Raw genomic sequence first — 19,197 nt, 5'->3', positions numbered from 1 at the left:
CAAACATCTGATGTAGCGTGGACCACAAGTGGATCACAGATCACAGTCTGAGTAAGAAACATTTATTGATGTTCTTACTCTTTGGTAGATTTTTACTTCTTCTGTAATTTGTTTAAGAGTTACACTGGACATCTCAAAGAAAAATAAAAGAGCCTCTATTTTGATTTATATTAGCATTTGTTCTCACACAGGAAAAAAGAAAAAGAAAATCAGAAAAACAAAAGAAAAAATCCTACTTCAGTAATGCAGAGTTTTAAAAAATTACATCTCTTATTTCAGGTCCCATTTCAACTGAAGATGTGAAAAATTAAATCTTGGTGTACCTCTTTATAATCAGGTGGGTGGACAGTCTGTGTGCTGTTAACATGGGGAGTGTGTGTGTCAGATGACATATGTGTGAACTGATCTTGAATGTAGCCAGGCAGCTAAAAAACACAGGTTCCAATATCTGAAGAGATTAGGACTCAACTCACAAACAGCCATACTCTATTCTGAATGACATGGGGTGAAAAAAAAAAATATTTAGAAAATATACCTCATTGGAGAAAGAGATTTATATTGCATGAGTGACTTCTTTTTAAATTAAATGGCAGGCATCCTTAAACTGTAATTTACTGGCACAGCTGAATTCCCCAAGGTAACAAAGCAAACTCCAGGGCTGCATCAAGGAATGCTCAGTAACCCGCCACCAGCAGACAGCAACAAGCCTGCAGTGTCTGCGAGGTGGGCAGGCGCTGGAGCTCAGACCCGCAGCAAGCCGCTTGCCGGGGCTGCCGACGGAGAGATAATGAACCTCCCTTTTCTCCTCAGCTTACTGATATCTGGGGGAGGTCACTCCTGACATGTGCTGGGTTTACGTGACATAGTGGTATTTTTTGACCTCATGAAGCTGACAAAGCAAGAAAATAACACTGTAATTTGAAGCCCTGGAAGAGCTGGGCAGGGGAGACCATGAAATCCTTGGCCTTTGTTTGGCCTCTGCAATAAATTTGGTTGCACCGAAGGGCAGGTGCTTCTGTGACTTTCCTGCCATTTCTGATGCTGCCGGGCTCTTTGCAGGAACATTTACCTTTCTGCAGAAATGTTTGCTTTTATCAAAACCCTTATTAAAGGTTTTGTGAGGTACTTGGGAACATTTTTAATTTCAGTCATCGGTAATCTCATTGACCAGAAGTTTAGTATCTGCTCTGCTAAGTCAAAGCTGCAGATACTCATTTCACTTAAGGACTGTAAGGAAAATAGAGCAGCATTTCCCCCTCCGTTTTTAAATGCATGATCCTCCTATATTTCCCACATACTATAAACATCCCTTTTGGTAGATCTGAAATATTCCTGCCACATTTAATTAAAACTTGTCTTTTTGTATAATCCCATTTTCTCTTTAAGTCTCATTAACTGCTTCTTCCTTGTCCTTACCTCAAATCAAAGCTTTTCTCATTTTCAGGGCTCCCTGCTGCTCCTGACACCATCTTGCTCTCAGTTCTTCATCATTACTTCTAATGGTTGGTGAGCAAAACCACCAGGTTTTTGCAGCAGACTCACATGCTGGGGTGAAGATGTACAATTTGGCAGCTTTTAGACATATAAGGTTTAGTGAGATGAATCCCTACCCTTCTTGTCCTTCCATCTGTGAGTACTGTTATTATTTCTCTAGGAATAATAGAGAAATAATTTTCCTTCGTTCTCTGATTACTGTCATGATTTCTTTAGGAATTTCATTAATCTGATTTGATGAGACTGCCGCCTAAGCCATGTACTGTCGTTGCTTCTCCTTTGGCTGACCTAGGATTTTTGTGCACTATGAAGTAGCTTATGTGACTATAAACTGCATTTCTTTCAGCATTTAAACGACTCCGCTGTAAGATCCAGAGTTTGCTTCTGCATGTACTTATGAGAAAACTGAAAGAAACGGGAGCATATGCACAATTTAGGTTTAGAAGTCAGAAAAATGGTTTTTCCTCACTATTCATCCATCCTAAAAAAAGGTAAGCTGACTCCAAGACAGTGAGAAAGTCTGAGGGCCAAATTCAACACTTGCTTATAAGAGGCTACTAAGTTTAAGTATGAAGGGTGATAAAAAATAAAGGAGGGATATTTATCACATAGGCAAGATGTGACTCTCATTTTCATGCTTAGAAAGTTCATTACACCCGCTCGAAGTCTGTTTGCGCTGCCAAAAGATTATTAAGAGACTGAAGTGCAGATGAGAAATGGCCCCAAATTGGGGCGATAAAGACCAGCAAGGAGCTTTACAGCTTTGTGCTATACTTTATTTCAAGCACCTCCAGATAAAAAGTTCAGGGACAGGAGGCTGCGCAAAGCATGAACTAACATATTCACAAGGCAAACCTCAGAATCACAAATAACTTATTATTTTATAATTTGATTTCTTCGAGTGCTGCTAGCCCCAAAAGGCCAGCTCTTAACTGCTCAATTTTCTACATTGACTCTAATTAAGGTTTTCCTTGGCTCATGATCCTGGTGAACTTGGAGAACTTTTTTTTTTTTTTTTTTTTTTTTAAACCTGCTTTTCTCACCAGGTGGAGTGTTCCCTGCAAACCCCAAAACTTATGAACTTTCCAGTACATTTTACAAGATACTTTTGTCTACATGTTTGACTGAAGATGGAGGCATTCCACAAGTCCCCAAGTAGAAATCATTTTATTAGCCAGGTTGTGCACTGTATACAGGAGAATATGGGATTATTTGTTAAGAAATTTACTGCCAAAAAATTTATGGCAGTAATATAAACTCACAAGTGTCCCTTTCTGCTGAGGGGGAGTTGACTTCAGTAGCCATATGACTGATGATGTGACAAAGTGTGATAGGGAATGCAGCTGCTGGAACAGCAAAAAATAATTCCTAAAACCCAGAGATAGAACAGAGAAATACCTTTAAAAGGAAATCATTTATTATTATTATGACCATGCTAATTAACAATTCCTTCAAAAAGCCTGAAGATGACTTATTTGTTTTTCTTGTCTATATCAGTTTAGAACAGGTAAAAACATGAAAGTGTTTGTTACTATTAAAACATGAAAGTGTTACTTATCTCTACCTCTTTGAAAATTATTTTTCAAAAATATTATTTTTTACAATGTAGCTATACTTAGTTAATTTAATTTACTATTAATTAAAATAATTCCTATGCAGTTTTCAAGGCACTGCATGATGCTTTTGTGTTTGAAATTCTGTGTTTGACAGTGTAAGTTTTATCAGTGATTTCTGCTATTCATGTAAGGTAACACTAAGGAAATTCTGTGCTGACACAGTTCTCCTTTAAATCAGACTGGTTATTTTTGGCTTTTGCTCTTTGTCATTTTTAGTTTTTTCCAGCACCTTCTCTCCCCCTTGCTTCCTCCTGTCTTCTCTCCTCCTACTCCCCAAAGCATGGAGAATTTCCAATTTGGATTTGAACTCTGCAGCTGGCTACTCTGTCAAAAAACGCTGAACCAAAACTCCAGATTAAGGCTGAGTGAATAGTTAATGGATGTTTCGTTTCTTTTTTGATCTGGAAAACCAACCCCCCTCCTCGAACTTTATCTGAAGTCAAATGAACCTTGCCATTCAGTCTCAAAAAAAAATGCTTTAGTTTAGAGTCTGTTCATTTCATTTTGTTTTTGTTGTATTTTTGTATTGAATTTAGGCAACTTTGATCTCAAATCACTGTTTTGAAACAAAACATTCTGTTTTGAAATAAACTGAAATGAATTATTGTAACATAAGAAGGAAAAACCTCCACCTTTTTTGGCCAAAAGTCTTCACTGCACTTGGCAAAAAAATTATGGATAGTTTTGATCAACCTAGAACAGATTTTCCTTGTCAAATAAACAAATTTCTTGGAAAAAAAAATCCATATGTACTCCATATATAGTATGCAAATATAGGATATTTGCATATGAATATTGGTTATCTATAGGTGTAAGCCTACCGAAATGTAATTCCCTTTGAATTCAATCATCGTAGTCCAGCTGCCATGCCTAAGAAACAAATAGTCGTTTCCTTGTTTAATGAAGACAAAACTCAAGGATCAGAGTGGGCTAGGCAGCACTGAACGCGTGTGCACACCTGCTCGTCCTCCCTATCCCCAGAGGAAAGGAGACCCAGGGTGCCTGCTAGTGGTGGGGCTGGTTTCTCCTTCCCCAGTCCCTCTCCTGACAGCAAAAGCCAGCCTGGCTTTCGACAGCTTAAGCAAAGGAGGCAGCTGGGGCATTTTTTCTTCCTCCAGCACTTCACTGAGCCTTGGCAGCTGCCTGCACTTGCCAGGAGCAGAGTGGTCCCGAGGTGCAGCCGGGGCTGTGCGCTCGGGGGGACATGGCCGTCCTCCAGGGACTTGGTATACCCCGCCGTGGCAGCCTGGCGTTGGCGTTCAGCCCTGCCAGCCCAGGCTCTCCTCAGCACTGCTGAAGGGAAACAGGCCCCACGTCGTCGTGGAAGCAATTTCAAAAGGCTTTTGGATGGGATGACCTCCTTCCTCTGCTGACTATAGAGGGGTGAACTAGGCTCTGAGTGGTATAAAATGACCTACTTCTTCTCTGTAAAAAAGGGAGCCAAGAAACTACCATTCACCTTTCTTCTTTCAATAGCTGTGCTAAAATAAACTCTCCCTAGTTGTGGCTGATAGCATGGAAAAGCTTCGGTTTAAGCTGGGCAATGCTCTGAGGAGCCAGGGTGATGGCTGGATTTGCGATACAGCAACAGCCTGTTCATCACCCGGCACACTCTAAGGCAGCTCTCCTAACATCTGTACAAAGAAAAATATCGCTTATCGTATCTTTCAGCATTTATATTCCTTTTCAAAGGTAAATTAACATGTTGCTTTTAGAGTTAGTTCTGTTTAATGTTATTCAGATTTCAGTTTCAGCTATTTCACACCTTTCAAATTCATAAACATGCAAACGTTTTGAAGGATGTTGTTTGGATTCCTTTTGGCTTTGTGGTATCTGGCTCTGGTTTTGTTTATGGCTTGGTTTCTATGTTTTTGAATTTGACTCCTGATTTCTTTTATAGTATTTGCCTTTTTTTTTTTTTTTTTTAACCTCTGCATTCTCTAGCTGAAAACCTGGAGCATTAGAAACTCTTTGTAAAGGGTATGTGCCATTCTGTAGCTGCTGTTGGGAGTTATGCTGGCTTGAAGCTAAAAAAAGAAAACACAGAGGATTTGATGAAAGCATGTATATAAACTAGCAGAAAGCCTTTTGATTTCATTCTATATTACAGAGAAAAAAAAGATTTTCTGCAAACTTCTGTGGATAAAATTACTCCACAGTAATAATGGTTTGAGATACCAGTTACTGAAGTTTGAATCAAATAGGGATGTGGGCTCTGTTTCCTCATCCAAGTGGTCTTCTCACAGGGCAATGGCAGAAGTGGCGCCATGGCATTTTTTTGTGAGAAATTTCATCTTTTACGTCAAATCTTTTTGGGGATGTGAGCATCTCATCTAAGCTGCTGCTGTTTTGCTGCTGTGGCTTCATTGTGACTAGTTTGAATGCCAGGCTTTTTTTTTTTTTTTTACACGAGGAAGTTTAGACCACAATCTTTAGACCAGGTTTTCTTGTGTTTTACTAAGTAAATACTATAAATAGTTAATATTTGGAATCCACAGATGGAGAAGATGAAAGCATAGAAAAATTAAACGGCTTGCTAGAAGGTGAAGAGTGAGCCAATGGCAGAGCCAAGAAAGGCACCTTAGACTCTCATTTTAGCATGTAACTCTGGCCAAGACAACTCAGCCTTCAAAAAGGAAAACTGTATTTTGTAAAACTGCTTATTATTTTGAAGATTGTGGCAAAAGTATGGTGCCTTTTTTGTCAGATTTTGGAATAACCTGTAGTTCCTTACCAAGACAGCCCTGTTTTGAATCACCTCTGGGGATTGATATATTTTAACCGTAGGGATAAAAACATTACAGACTTTGGTAGTATGTGCCAGACATAGGATCACAAAAATGTGAAAGCTGGGTCCTGTTTCCAGTCAGAAAGGCTAGATATGGGAAGTCTTTACTTGTCTGCTCTTGAAAAAGTAAGATATGTTTTTATTGGAATCCAGTGGCCCCTTTACATTTGGTTTAAACTCTTTCCACTATCTGCATGTCAACTGTAAAATATAGTACTCAGATTTCAGGGATTGAACATGGTAAATGTTCATGAAAGCAGAAAGACCCAAGGCTGTGGCTCCCAACCTTCTTGATGCATGTCTCCATTTGACAATATTCCAGTAGAGATGCAGATACTAGTATAGAGACTTTTAGCTTACTGATGTCTTTCTTTTCACATTTACTGCTCTTCACCTCCTCAGATGTACCTCTGTGACCACGGGTTGTCTGCATACCACCGGCTAAAGGCACAGGGCTAAGGTAGGTGAAGTTTACTCCCTGGCAGCAATGTTATTTCCAGGACAGGATTTCTTTCCTTACTGTAGAGAAATCGGGTCCAAAAGAAGAAGGACTGGGATATAGATTTTTTAGTGAGATTATTGCTGATTTACCATTGCTTAAATCAATCCGTTACTATTTGGCACCTTTAAATCACATGGGGTGCTCTTGTCCTAAAACATATTTTAGAAAATTTCTCATTAAAACACAGCAGACATTTACTTGAATCACAGGCTGTTAAAACAAATAACCTTCACTGAAACAAAAGAAGAAAATCATCCTTTCAGCAGGAGGAACAGCAAATGAGGGTAGGTCAGTGGCCAGAGAGCTTCATTCTGGCCTGGGGGACACGGGCTGTCTCTGCATGAGTTGGGCTTACACATCACCTCTGACCTGCTGCAGCACGTCCTTCTGTGGCTTAAGCTGACGCATCATCTCCTGATTCCCATTTCAGTCTCCATAGATACCCCTGGGAGAATTCTCCCTGGTTTGTCAGTTTAACAGGCAACAATAGAAATAATTGTCCATGTTGGTTTTTTTAAGGAGAATACTTTATCAAGTGCTTACTAATAAGAGACTGCAGCTGTCCTGCAAACGGTGCTGTCTCAGGGGTGCCATGTGCCTTCAGTGCCAGCACAAATGGACACTCACAGCAACCTCTACACATGTCACAGCAACAGCCCTATACTGGGATGGCTGCCAGATAAGCAGGGAACAAGGGCATAAAGAGAAATTTAATGAAAAGCAATAGCAAAAATAGGTACAAGACTCAGAAAATAGAACAAAGAGCAAAAGATATCTGAGTTGGTTTTATTTTGAAATAAAAGTTTATATGTTTAAATTCTTAAACATTTTTTCTAATGTTATTTCTCCAAATGAGTGTAGTTTCTTTAGCTTTATATACAAGAATAAATAAAATAGTCCAAGTATCATAGCAGGTTCCCAGCTATGCTTCACAGGGCTTGGTAGTTCTTGAGAATATCGTGGTAGTCAGTGAGGAAAGAGGGGCTCCTCCAGGAAGAGACTGAGAACACCTAGGTTCATTTCTCTGGGACTTTGTAAATGCATCTCTTTCTCAACAAAAGACAAGACTGGCCTTTGAACTAAGCAACCAAGTTCCTGAAATTAAGCAGTGTGAGCATCTCCCTAACTGAATGCAAACATGGTGTATCTACTTCCACTCAGAAGCTGCTTCGACTGGTTTCTTGTGGCTTTACAGCACTGCAAAACAGTGAACTCTGGTAGGAAAATCACATTAACCTTAGCCTTCCGACAAGAAATTGTTGCTGCAGATGTCAGAGAAGCACTATTTGGTCAGAAATGAACACAAATATAGTAGGTGTTTTACTTCCGTATTAAAACCTAAATGACAATGTTTTTACAGCTAGAGAGTCTGCTTTGTATAATGCATAATTCAGTATAACACTGACAGTTCCTTTTGCCCTATAGGGTGCTCTAAACATGTTGCTCTCTTTTTTTCTGTGCCACCCCTGTTCATTCTTGCATGGATAATTATGATCAGGCATGTCAACACACACTTGATCTTTGCTCTTGGCATCGATGCACTTAAGGTATTGCCCTGTCCTTTTTAAGAACTCTCCTTCCTAAGCCACCAGTAACGTAGCAGGCTGTACTGTTTGTTCTGTGGCTGCACTGAAGACCTGCGATAAATCATTTGCTGCTGGCGTGAATAGTACCACTTTGTAGGTGTGCATCACCTGATTCTGGCATACTGAAAACGTTCCTGTAGGTGTTTTGTTGGTGCACTGCAGCCTCCTGCTCCTCACCCTTGAATCTCAGAAAGTGTTGCTGGAACGCCCATGCTACAGGCACGTCCCAGATAAGCCACACTTTCCTCCCTGTCCATGGTCTTGGAAAACCTCTGCTTCTTTCACCATACAGGTACTTTTCCTCTGTGACCTCCTAATTAACCATCACCTTATGGGAGATTGTATGATTCATTAGGTGAAGATGAAAAGAAGGAAAACAACGATCATGAGTTGCTAGGGGGAATGTGGATTTAGTTTTGGCAAATCTGATTTTTGTTTATTTTTTCTTGGCTTGTGTTTCTGTATCTGATGGGGCTCTTAGTCACCTTCAGAGTGTGCTGTACTCAGCAGCCCTGCTGCAGGCACTCAGCTTTTTCATATTGAGTAAAAGGAAGCATAGTTTTGGGGATGATTTCTGTACACTGCAGAAAGCGAGTGCTTTTCCATGACCACAAGATAAGCTCTTACCTGCACTATGGCCTTGACTGTGTTCCTATGCTCTATACAATTTATCATTCTTGATGCCATACATTAAAACACACTGCTGTTTCACATTTCTAGCTCTGTCCATCTCTAAGCAGGGTCCTCACAACAACTGACGTAACAGGCAACCATGCTATTTGGGGAGCCGGTGTGTTTGGCAGTTAGTCATGCACTTGGTGGCGTTTCTGCTTTTTTCCGTTATTCTTTTTCGCTTTTTTTAACAAGAATCGTTTAAGGATTACTTTATGTATAGAACCATTGCCAATATTTTCTATAACCATCAAGTAAGAGCAAGTATTTTCCACATGCCTAGAACTAAAGCCATTTATTTAGGAACTAAAGAGTCACTGGAGTGAAATTTAAGAACATTATCAATGACTTGGAAGCTCATTTAAAAATTCATTTTCAAGGCAGGATTAAAGGGAACTCTCTGTGGATGTATTCACATTTTCATTAAGCATGCTCCCTTGCTACACTGTTGGTTAACAGTTATTACACTGTCAAGTTGTTATTTTAAGAATCCATTCAGGGATCTTGAGCTCCAGTACAAAACCATATGGTCTATCAACACATGCCTTTACGCTCCTCCACAAACTACGCAAAGCACCTTGAAATCTGTTAACTAAATGTAGGTGCAAACCATACCAACAATCCCTAAGTATTACTGAGTGTTGGTGGGGGTATAGGAAGGCACTTGGGTGGCATGGGTGAGAAATTAATTTCTATAACAACTATGGTGCCTTGCTTGTTTTGGTTTTTGTCTTTCTACTGATATACAAAGACTTTTGAACTTTTTTACAAGAACAAACTTGTGTATGCTTATGTTGTAACTGAGGGGATAGGTCACCAGCTTAGGATGTGGAGCACAGAGATTCAAGTATCTGCTCTACCTCATTTAAGGCACAGCTCTTTGCCTTCACCCTCCTCATTCAGGAAATGGAAGGTTGTGGGGGTTTTTCTGGGTACACTGCACACAGCAACTCTGTATGGCTGTTGAGCTATGCAGCGCTTGTGTGGTGGCGGTGTGTGCTTCTCTATCTCCTGGCTAATAACCAGCCTGCATTTCTGACAAAGGCTCTCTTCAAACACAAAACATTTTTTGTAAAATGTTTTGTTTTCTACTGAACATATTTTGCCAAAGCTTGATCTCATCAGAGCTGGTCTGACAGATCTTATTTACCGCTCTAAGGAGGTGCTGACCATCTTACCTGCTCTGCTCCAGGCTTTCTGATTACACAGCGTATGGAATCCCTGGAAGAACTGTGCAAATCTTTGGAATCTCTAATTTCAGACACAGGAAGTCCATATAATAAATGAGTCCAAATTTGGCTAATTTGGTGTGTGGAAATTATGGTTCAATATTTTACTGCATATCACTTTCACATCAATTCAGCTTTGAGCAGGATAGTTAATGCAAGTTTTATTTATGAATGAATACTGATGTTTGATTCTATGTTTAGAGAAAAAGACTACAGTAATATCTATTTTCTGATCTGAGTGTGAATAACTTGCTCCATCTTTTTTCTCAAAGTGGATGGGTAACCTAGAATTCATTTTGTGCCATCCATACCCATTAAGTCAGCCAACTATTAAGATTTTAGTATGAGAAGAACTTTAAATAGTCATTCATTTGGCCCCACGTCCTTTCATCTGTGTCGAAGTACATACTTCAAATCCTAATTCTTCAAAAGCTTATGTGTGTGACTACTCCCACCAAGGTTAACAGGAGTTGATTTGTACAATGTTAGCAGAGCACATAGAATTCTTCGTAGACTAGTTGCTCTAATTGGTGCTGCATGGGGAACATAATTCTTCATTAATCAGGGACCAAAGCAAAAACTAGTGTAATGTAGACACTTATAATAAAATACTTCTAGGGCCTTTGAATGAAAGAATACTATACCTGTCTGTATTTTCATGACATTTTCACAACAGAACTTTGCGTTTCCAGCCCATTGGAAACACCTGTGAGTTGTACCTGACCATCATGGTTGCTTTTTGAAGAAACTGGGAAACTGGAGAATTGACTAGCCCTGCAGTGAAGGCACAGGCATAGGGGTGGAGTAGTAGTAATAGCAGAAAACAGAGAAAATAAAAAATGGCTAGAAATGCTGGGAAGGGTGTGGGCTTTTTTTCTGGACATGCCTAAGCATAATATTACAGCACATTTCACAGCTAACCAGTGACTGCATGCACTAGTTGTAGTCTCTAGGCAGGGATTACTCATTTCATACACCATTTAGAATCAATTGTAGTGATTCTGCAAAGTCAGTACATACCCTGGATGCAAGATTAGGAGAAAGTGTTTTTGTTTCAAAGTCTTTTGATGTTTCTGTTTTGAAGTATTTCAATTTTCCTTAGACAGCACCCCAACTGGCTGATGATATGCAATAGATTAGATTCTCTTTTGGAAAATAAAACTTTGTCAAATGAAACTAAATCTTTTCCAGTCTCATGACAATACAGACACGCCTAACCGCTTCATCCTGGAAGGCTAAATGAAGCTGAGGGTTTGCAAGCATTGTTAAATAGGACTTGTAGAGGAAGGCAAGCATATACATTTGAAGTATGAATATTCAGAACTCTCAGAAATACAACAGCCATTTATGTTTGCAAAGGGTTACATATATGTGTGTGTATCCTCACAGAGTTCTCCTAATCTTCTGGGTAATGAGAAATACTGTATGTTGTCTGCGTAGAAAGTAGTGACTAAAAGACTCTGCCACGCGTCCCTCTCAGGTAGGCATCCTAGGCTGTCACATAAGGCACTAGAACAGCAGAAAAGTTCTGGTTTCCTGGGTACCCTAAATAAAGCTAAAACTTGTAGTCTGAAGAACATTACAATATTTTGGAGGAACCTAAGGCAGGCTTGTAGCATGAGTTTGACAACTGCAGAGAAATTATACTGCACATAGGTCAGTTTTGACTAGCTGCTTATGACTTTTCAAAATATTTATGAGCAGTCAAATGTTATTTTCAATAAAAGTATCAGTATTAGGATTCAGAATCATTGTTTAAGATTTTATAATTGTATGTTCATAGTCATGGTATTTCAGTAGAGAAGTCCTTAAAGTGCTTCATCAGTGTTAAATTGAACTAAAGTCATCCTATGCTTTCCATTTGCCTCTCAAAACTTTTCAGTCTTAAGGTAATTTCATGTCACATTAAACTGTTCATTAAAAGGCCTAACACAATTTTGAAGGATCTGATTACAACAATTTTCCATTTGTTTCTGGCATGCTCTGGTCTCATAATTGGAAATACTAACATATGGATTGTCCCCAAACATGGTTCATGCTTCATAGTTCACGATTTCTTAAGTTTGTCAATCAGAATATTTTGATAACATTCATTACATCAATGCCAGTGGAAAACAACACTAGAAAACTGAAATTTAGAGAAAATATTACTCAAGTTGCACAGAATCTTCTGTTTGAGCATGGATGTTTTTGTTTGTTTGCATCTCTCATGCATTTAAACAGTCAATGGATTAATTCTATTGTTGCTTAAACCCACATGATTTCATCCTTTCTTACAATATTTAGTTCTATGAAGCCAGACATGAGTATGTGGCCTTTAGCATATCTTCTTCTCTTATGAGCATGTGTAAGGAAGTTTGAAAGTGATATGTTATTCTCCTCATGTTAGAAATGGCAAAAATAAGGCAATGAGAAAAAAATATGGGTTGTTCAGAGACACCCATCAGGCCAAGGGCAGAACAAGAACTGGACATCAGGCCTCCTGCGTTTGATCACATCAGTGCTGTAGCACTAGAGAAAACTCTGTACTTCTGTGTGTGTTCCTGGGCAGCACACAAGCAAAGGGAGACCAGGAAAACACAAGCAGAATTTCATTAGCAGACTGCCCTTCCCTTGCATATCTTAGCAAAGTTTTTGTCAAAGTCGAGTCCCTGCGTTTCCATTGGGTTGTGAATTGCTGGGCCATACATGCCCAATGACAGAGCATGTACTCTGTCAGGCACCAGGGTTAAGGGAGGGAGTTTACCTACACAATCCTCTAGCTACAATTAAAACTACTCTATCTTCATCAATACAGGTATTAATGACATTGGCATTCAGTACCTTATTTCTTGATCCCTTGCTGCCTCTTTCTCCTTACCTTTAGATACGTGATAGGAAATGGTCTTCTGAGGCACTTTTGCATTACGACCGTTCCTCTTGAACTATAGGAGATGAATGATGTCTAGGAAAACAGTCATGGGTTTTATGATTACTACAGATGTTTGCAAGATCTTCCTTTCAGACAGTGGAAGTTCGAGGTGAAACAGAAGATTAAACTTAAGCACAAACAGCTGCAGCTCAATGTGTCTTCTAGTAGACACAAGGGTACTTTGGGGGGAAGGATCCTTTTTCTCTGCCTCTGAAGTGAAGATATATGTGGCTTGTTGATGGAAGATTTTGAGAAGACTGCTAGGTGCACAGAGGTTGTTGAGCGATTTGAGCATAGCACAATGACACTGGTGATTTCAAGTGCTCAGAACTCAGCCCAGCCTTGCATCTTGTGGCAATCTGAGCACTAGGAGAAGGCAGGCCCCAGCCCCAGACTCAGCTCTGCCAAGTTTCAAAGATCAGTTCTAAGTTACTGAAACATGGGAATACTTTAAAAATTGGCCATATCCTACCTCGTTACCTATGTCCAGTTACTGTTCCAGTTACAACCTTCCTGCTTTTAAAGCAATCTGAGTGTGTAGTCCTTAGTACTGACTGATGAATGATATTTAGTTCATGTATTCACATTCTTGCCACCTATGTTATTGAAGATACAGAACTTCCTTCTTTTTTGTGGCTGCCATATTTCCATTGTGATTGTAATAGCATGTATTTCTGCAGGGTTTTCTACTTTTACTTCTCTTAGTCTTGAATTTCAACATATTTTTCTATTTATATGAGGGAGAGAGAGGTTCAAAGGGTTAGAATTTATGTTTGTGTGCATGTGTGTGTGGGCAGGGAAGATGAGTTAAGGTTCACAGGTAGTTAACAAGGAAAAGCGTTATCATAACAATGTGTACTGACTAACTTCTGGCTATACACTGCACTTGTGGCTTAACACTACATATATCTTTCCCTTTCTCATACTTTGCAATACACTTTTATATGTTATAACTGCTGGATAGTCTGGATAAAAATATTAACCATGTTTTGTATGATTTCTAAGGTAGCTGTCATCCTTAAAGATATGTACCTGAGCCACAAACTGTTGGAAGCTGTTAGCAGAATCTGGTGAATATGTTTTCCTCTTACATGCTTTACTAATTATCCACTTTTGGCTACTGTGAAACACTGGCCACTGAACTAAATGGACCTGTAACCTGATCAAAGATGAGTGGTCTTACAAACACATCAAAAGAACTGCCCAGAAATGACAAACAGCCCAAGAATTGTGTAAATTGCTCAGCAAAAAGGTCCCAAAAGCCCCATTAGGTTATCTGCGATCTTCTCACGTAGACAAGTTGTGGGAATTAAAATAAAGTGTTATTCAACATAGAAATTATTCATTACAAATTATTCACTTATGCTAAGCATGCATTTTCTACCTTGAGAAGAGTACAGCAAATTTTGCTTCTTCAAAACCAGGGATACTCTGAAGAGCAAAGAATTTTTTTTGTTGTTGTTGTGGTATGTTTCCCAAAGGCTATGAAATCCAGCTTGCTTCTTGTTAATAATTCTAATAATTGTACAATGAATAGCAAAAATAAAATAAGGAAACTGGAAAAATACTAATAACAATTCTCTTAATTACATCTATTATCCAATAGAGGATCACCAGACTCTTGAAGAGTGGAGAGAAAATATTAATTTCATTTTTTCAAGGCAAAACTCTCTTCCAAGACCACACAGCAAGTTAGTGGCAGATCTAAGACAGAATCTGTGAGTGTTGGCTCCTAGCTGTGTTCAGACTAAGGTGTCTGACTTCCCTTTACCCTAACAGTGGCAGGACATCACTATCCCAGCCACAAAGAGCTATTACATCTTCTCTACAGGATTCCGGTATATTTTTCTCACCTTTGGCACTACAGTAACAAAAAGATTTGTTTAACTGAACACAGCAAAGTTCAACAGCGACTGGAGTTACTGGCAGGAGATCATAATGTAAGCATCTGATTTATAAATAGCTGAGAAAGTTTATCTCTCTGGATTTGCAAAACATGCTGTCATGAAAAGAGATTGCTGCTATTGTAAATACCATGGAGCACAACATACATGAAGTTTAAGCTGAATTTTTCTTGTGATTATCTATATGCTTGCAGGTTCCCCTCTCCAAAGACCCTGCATCTGACCAGCACCCAGGATTTATAAAACAAAATAACAAAAGGTCCTGAGAACAATTGTACTGAGATATACTGTAAGCTTTCACTAGGCCCAGTGGAGTAACAAATGTCTCTGCATCCTGCTTTATTGTCATGAATCCTTTGGTATCTATTTTCCTTCCCCTCTGGCTGTTGGATGCAATTAGTTCATCTGAAATTGCATGCCAAAAGGCCCTGTTTAATGGCTTGCAGTATATAATCTTATATTGTTTTGGCTTTGAAATTTGTCCTTCACATATGCAGCATAGGGTAATGGGGATTGTATTATTCTTTGTCATCTGATAAGCCTCAGAATCTGTATATAAGGATTTTTAAGTCATAAACATAATTCTGTCTAGAGAACTGCAACCACAAAGCTGTCTTTCAGTTTTCCTGTGCACAATAGGTACATTTGTTTTTAGGAATCACTTGCTACAACATAATAGAGAGCTTTTTTCCCTGCTATCCAACCCTCCACTTTTAATTAACAAGACAAAGGGGACTGGGAATTTGCACTTCCAGTTCCAGTAACCTTTCACCTCCTATAACCATGGGTCTAGAATTCACCCAATAAAATCTAGAAACATAAAGGTTATTAAATCCAGTGTTTTGAATGCTTTTTACAAACATTCCAGGCAAAATGAGAATGTGAAAAAAATCAAATGTTAAGTGGCACAGAGGAAGAGAATGGTGGTCCTTTACCCAGCTCTCCTTGCTCTGCTTCATGCCATTTCCTTCCCTGGAAATTTGCAGTCCAAAATTCTCATCTGCCCTGGCTGATATATAAGATAAGAACTTCACGCCATATTTTGAAAGCCATACCTCTTTATTCTTACAAAATGTCTCAGGAAAACTGACTTATATCTTCTTTCTTTGATCACAGTCATGCCCAAATAAAAGACAAGACCAGAAGGTTTCCTCTTCCTCCTGAGCCTGAGGCATGAGCAAATAGTTCTGCTTTGCTAGCAACAGATATTCTGATTGGAGAGCGATTTCAGGACTTCATGTCTTTTTGCTAGTTTATTCATTGATTAAAGAGTTTTAGAATGTGGTTTTAGTCTCTTCTGTTATCTAGCAGGTGCTGGGTGGAATTAAAATTAAAAAAAAAGGCAAAAACTACTGAAAGCCTTTGGCTAAAATCAGAGCTTAATTAGAAACAGAATCCCTTGTGACTCCTCTACTGTTGATTCATACAGTAGTAAAGGATACTGCCTTCATTTAACTGCAATCATCATTTATATCATATAATTTACAATTGACTTAACTCATTAAAAGTAATGGATTACAGCATGAACTTCACAACAGAATAAATATCTTATCTCATGTAAAAATTCAGAGGTGAAGTCAAAGCCTTTGGTTAAATGATGCAGATGCCAAACAGCTAACTGGGTGTGCAGGGGGTGTGCACTGCACATACACAGTCACAGTCTCCATGAAACATGTTTCTCTAAGAGCAATCAGAGCATGGGGATGTCCTAGAGGATGTCTTTTCACAGCAGCAGCATCTTGTGTGGCTCTACTTGACATTGCCCAACATCTTCTCAGGCAAGAAAATTGCCTGAACTTTTTTAAGTCTGTTGATTGAGCTGTTTATTTCCTAAACATTATCAGATTTTTAAAGATTTATTTTGGCAAATAATGACTTTTCCTGTTTTCCTGCTGACTAAAGTTATGCTGGCTCAAATTACTTGTCAAAGATTTCTTTTTCAGTAGATGTTAACTAGTTCTTTTTTATTTGTTTCTTTCACTACACATTCAACAAAATCAGCTGACACTGAAGGTTTACACCAGCTCTGCATACTGCAGTATCATGTTGCTAATTTATTTTCAAAACTCCTTTGAGTAGGTCTTATTGAAAATTAGAAGCAGTCGTCTTTGGAATAAGTTCTGTGCTACAAGCACCCTGGCAGGCAGCACTAAATCCCCTTCCCTGGAGTGCACCCACCCTGGTAACCTGATTCAACCTCTGTCTGGTCTGTTCTCTGCCTCCTTCCTACCCCTTTCCTACAGCATACACCAACACGGGGCAAGGCCTGCAGGGGCACCTGTGGCTCATATGGGTTAGGCAGGATTTAAAATCACTGCCTTTTGTATTTTGGCTAACTTTTAGTGAACATGGAGAACACCAGACTTTCAGGACACATGCAAAACTAAGTCCTTTCTCATAAATTTCAGCTATGACCTCTTTACACTGCCCTGATAGAATGTAAAGAATCTTGGAATTGAGGTAAAGACAGTGTCAAATATTGGAGGTTGTTCTGTCCTGGCAATGTTAATGTGAAGGAGTCTGGGTGGAGAAAGCTACACTTCCCTTGTACCAGACAGCGCTTGACATAAATTCTGGGGCAAAGACACAGAACTGGCTGCCTCTGCTCTCTGTGCGGAGAGGGAAAGAGAGATTAAAGTCCTGAGGGACTTTGGGCAAGAAGAAGCCTGAAGTTGTCCTTGCCGCAGTATTAGCACCTCAGGGGTAGCTGAGGCAGATGGAGGCTTGAAGCCGTCCACACTGCAGGTGAGCATGGTCTGTGGAGCTGCTTTAAGGGTGAACTGAAGGTGGTTCCTCAGCCAGCAGTATGGGCACTTCTACAGCACAAGAACTGCAGTTGTTTTAGCTTCAAATCTTCAGGATCATCCTGCCACACACAGTAGGCATAGCTGGTGGATATTCTCTTTTAAAATTATTTCTGCTTAGTCCTGTCACACAATCCTGATACACATCATCTACTGAACGGAAATAGATGAGTTTGGTGGTCCAATATCAGAAATTTTTCATAAACTTAGCCCTTCAAAACCAAAATACATTTTTTAACAGTGAATGTGTTTCCTCCTGTGGTTCGTAGTCCTCACTCTGTCTCACTAGCAAATAATTCCCTTCTTAACTTAGCAGCTATTAGTTTGGCATTTGTATTTCAGGGGGTATTAACACTGTGAAACTCTGGCCACAAGTTTCAAGAAGCTCAAAACACAAGATGTGTTTTGACAGGGTAAATGGCAATGTTTATCAGTTCTGAAAAGTGCTAGAACCACTGAAGAGACTTGTAAGATTAACACATGCCCTGTCTCTCACACACTTACTAGGTTTACTAAGTGAGTTACGGCTAGGTTGTAGCTAAGGGTAATTTCATCAACTCTTTCACAAAACCTTAGGCTGAGCTGGTGGTGATGATGAGTGAGTGAATTGCAGATGTAAGAGCTAGGATACCTCACTATGCATTAGTACCTGCAGGAAGCACCTTGCAGCAGGAAGGGGTTCACTGTAGATGATGGGCAAGCATGAGCTGTGTGGGAACTGCTGGAAATGTGATGATAGACTAAATTGAGAAGGTCAGCAGGACAGTCAGCATATTACTTAACTGAGTCACCTCAGCCATTAAAGAATAGCCAGATAAATATCTCCACAAGCCACAATGCTTCTTCTGAAGTCATGGCCAAATGGAGCTGTAGCGTAGTTGTTATTCCACTACTAACAACTTTCTAGAGGGTACTTTCTAGAGGGTGACAATCATGATGACCACTGTAATAATTCAAATGTGTTTCACCTTACTCAGACCTAATGTTAGAGGGAGGAAGAAATTATTTTGTCTTGAACTTCACTTGGTTACATTATATAGTATGATCTTGTTTGAACTGCACCTTTTGCCCATGGGAAACATTGCACTGATTTTCATTATACTGGTATGTTACTTCTTAGAAGTTCTTTTCACACATTTGTCATTCTAAGGGTTATTGAGTTTGCTATCCTCTCCATAAAGTACTGGAAGTACGTACTCGTTTCTGCCTGAGACTGGAAGATGTCAGGAACTCAGAGGCAAGCTCTTCAACAACTATAAACTGATATATCTCACTTATAGACTCTTTGATACTAATTTTCTTTCAGGTTTTATCTTCATGAAGTATCAAAATCTCCATTCTCACTAGTTCCAAAACCATTTGTACCACAGAAGAGGGAGATGAAACCTTGAGAGTTTTTGATCTTGTAATTATTAGTCACTTCCAATCTGTGTAACTGGATAAAAGAGGATGGGTTCTATAACTGCATCGCATGTCCAGTGATGACAGTAGAGCGAGCAACACTCTTACAATGTCTACACAGTTGTACCCCTAGAAGCATACCAGATGGGAAATGGAAAAACAACATAGCAGACGTCTTTTTCCTGGGAGGATGAAGTTAGAAACAACAGTGTATTTACATGAAGAGGTAACAAAAATCTGTGATTAACGTTTGTTTGTGTAAGTGCATTTGAGTAAATATGAACATGTCC

At 39.3% G+C, this 19,197-nt stretch overlaps 1 long non-coding RNA gene across 3 annotated transcripts in view; it reads left to right on the top strand.

The window, feature by feature from the left end:
• Nucleotides 1-1,492: 1,492 nt before the first annotated feature.
• Nucleotides 1,493-19,197, top strand: part of LOC308062145 — a 55,866-nt gene continuing 38,161 nt past the window's right edge. The window contains exons 1-4 of one of the 3 annotated variants that reach the window (XR_013927502.1): nucleotides 1,493-1,629; nucleotides 6,301-6,358; nucleotides 6,610-6,684; nucleotides 8,127-19,197. The exon at nucleotides 8,127-19,197 is cut by the window's right edge and continues 38,161 nt beyond it. This is a non-coding gene — a long non-coding RNA (uncharacterized lncRNA). Of the gene's footprint in view, nucleotides 1,630-1,848; nucleotides 1,986-6,300 lie in introns of those variants that run through there. The other 2 variants (XR_013927504.1, XR_013927503.1) reach the window with 2 other exon arrangements.

The sequence above is a fragment of the Falco punctatus genome (genome assembly GCF_963210335.1).
Source record: "Falco punctatus genome assembly, chromosome: 4".
Taxonomy (NCBI): Eukaryota; Metazoa; Chordata; class Aves; order Falconiformes; family Falconidae; genus Falco; species Falco punctatus.
The sequence above is the reverse complement of the archived record's forward strand: the minus strand, read 5'-3'. Positions and strand labels throughout refer to the sequence as shown.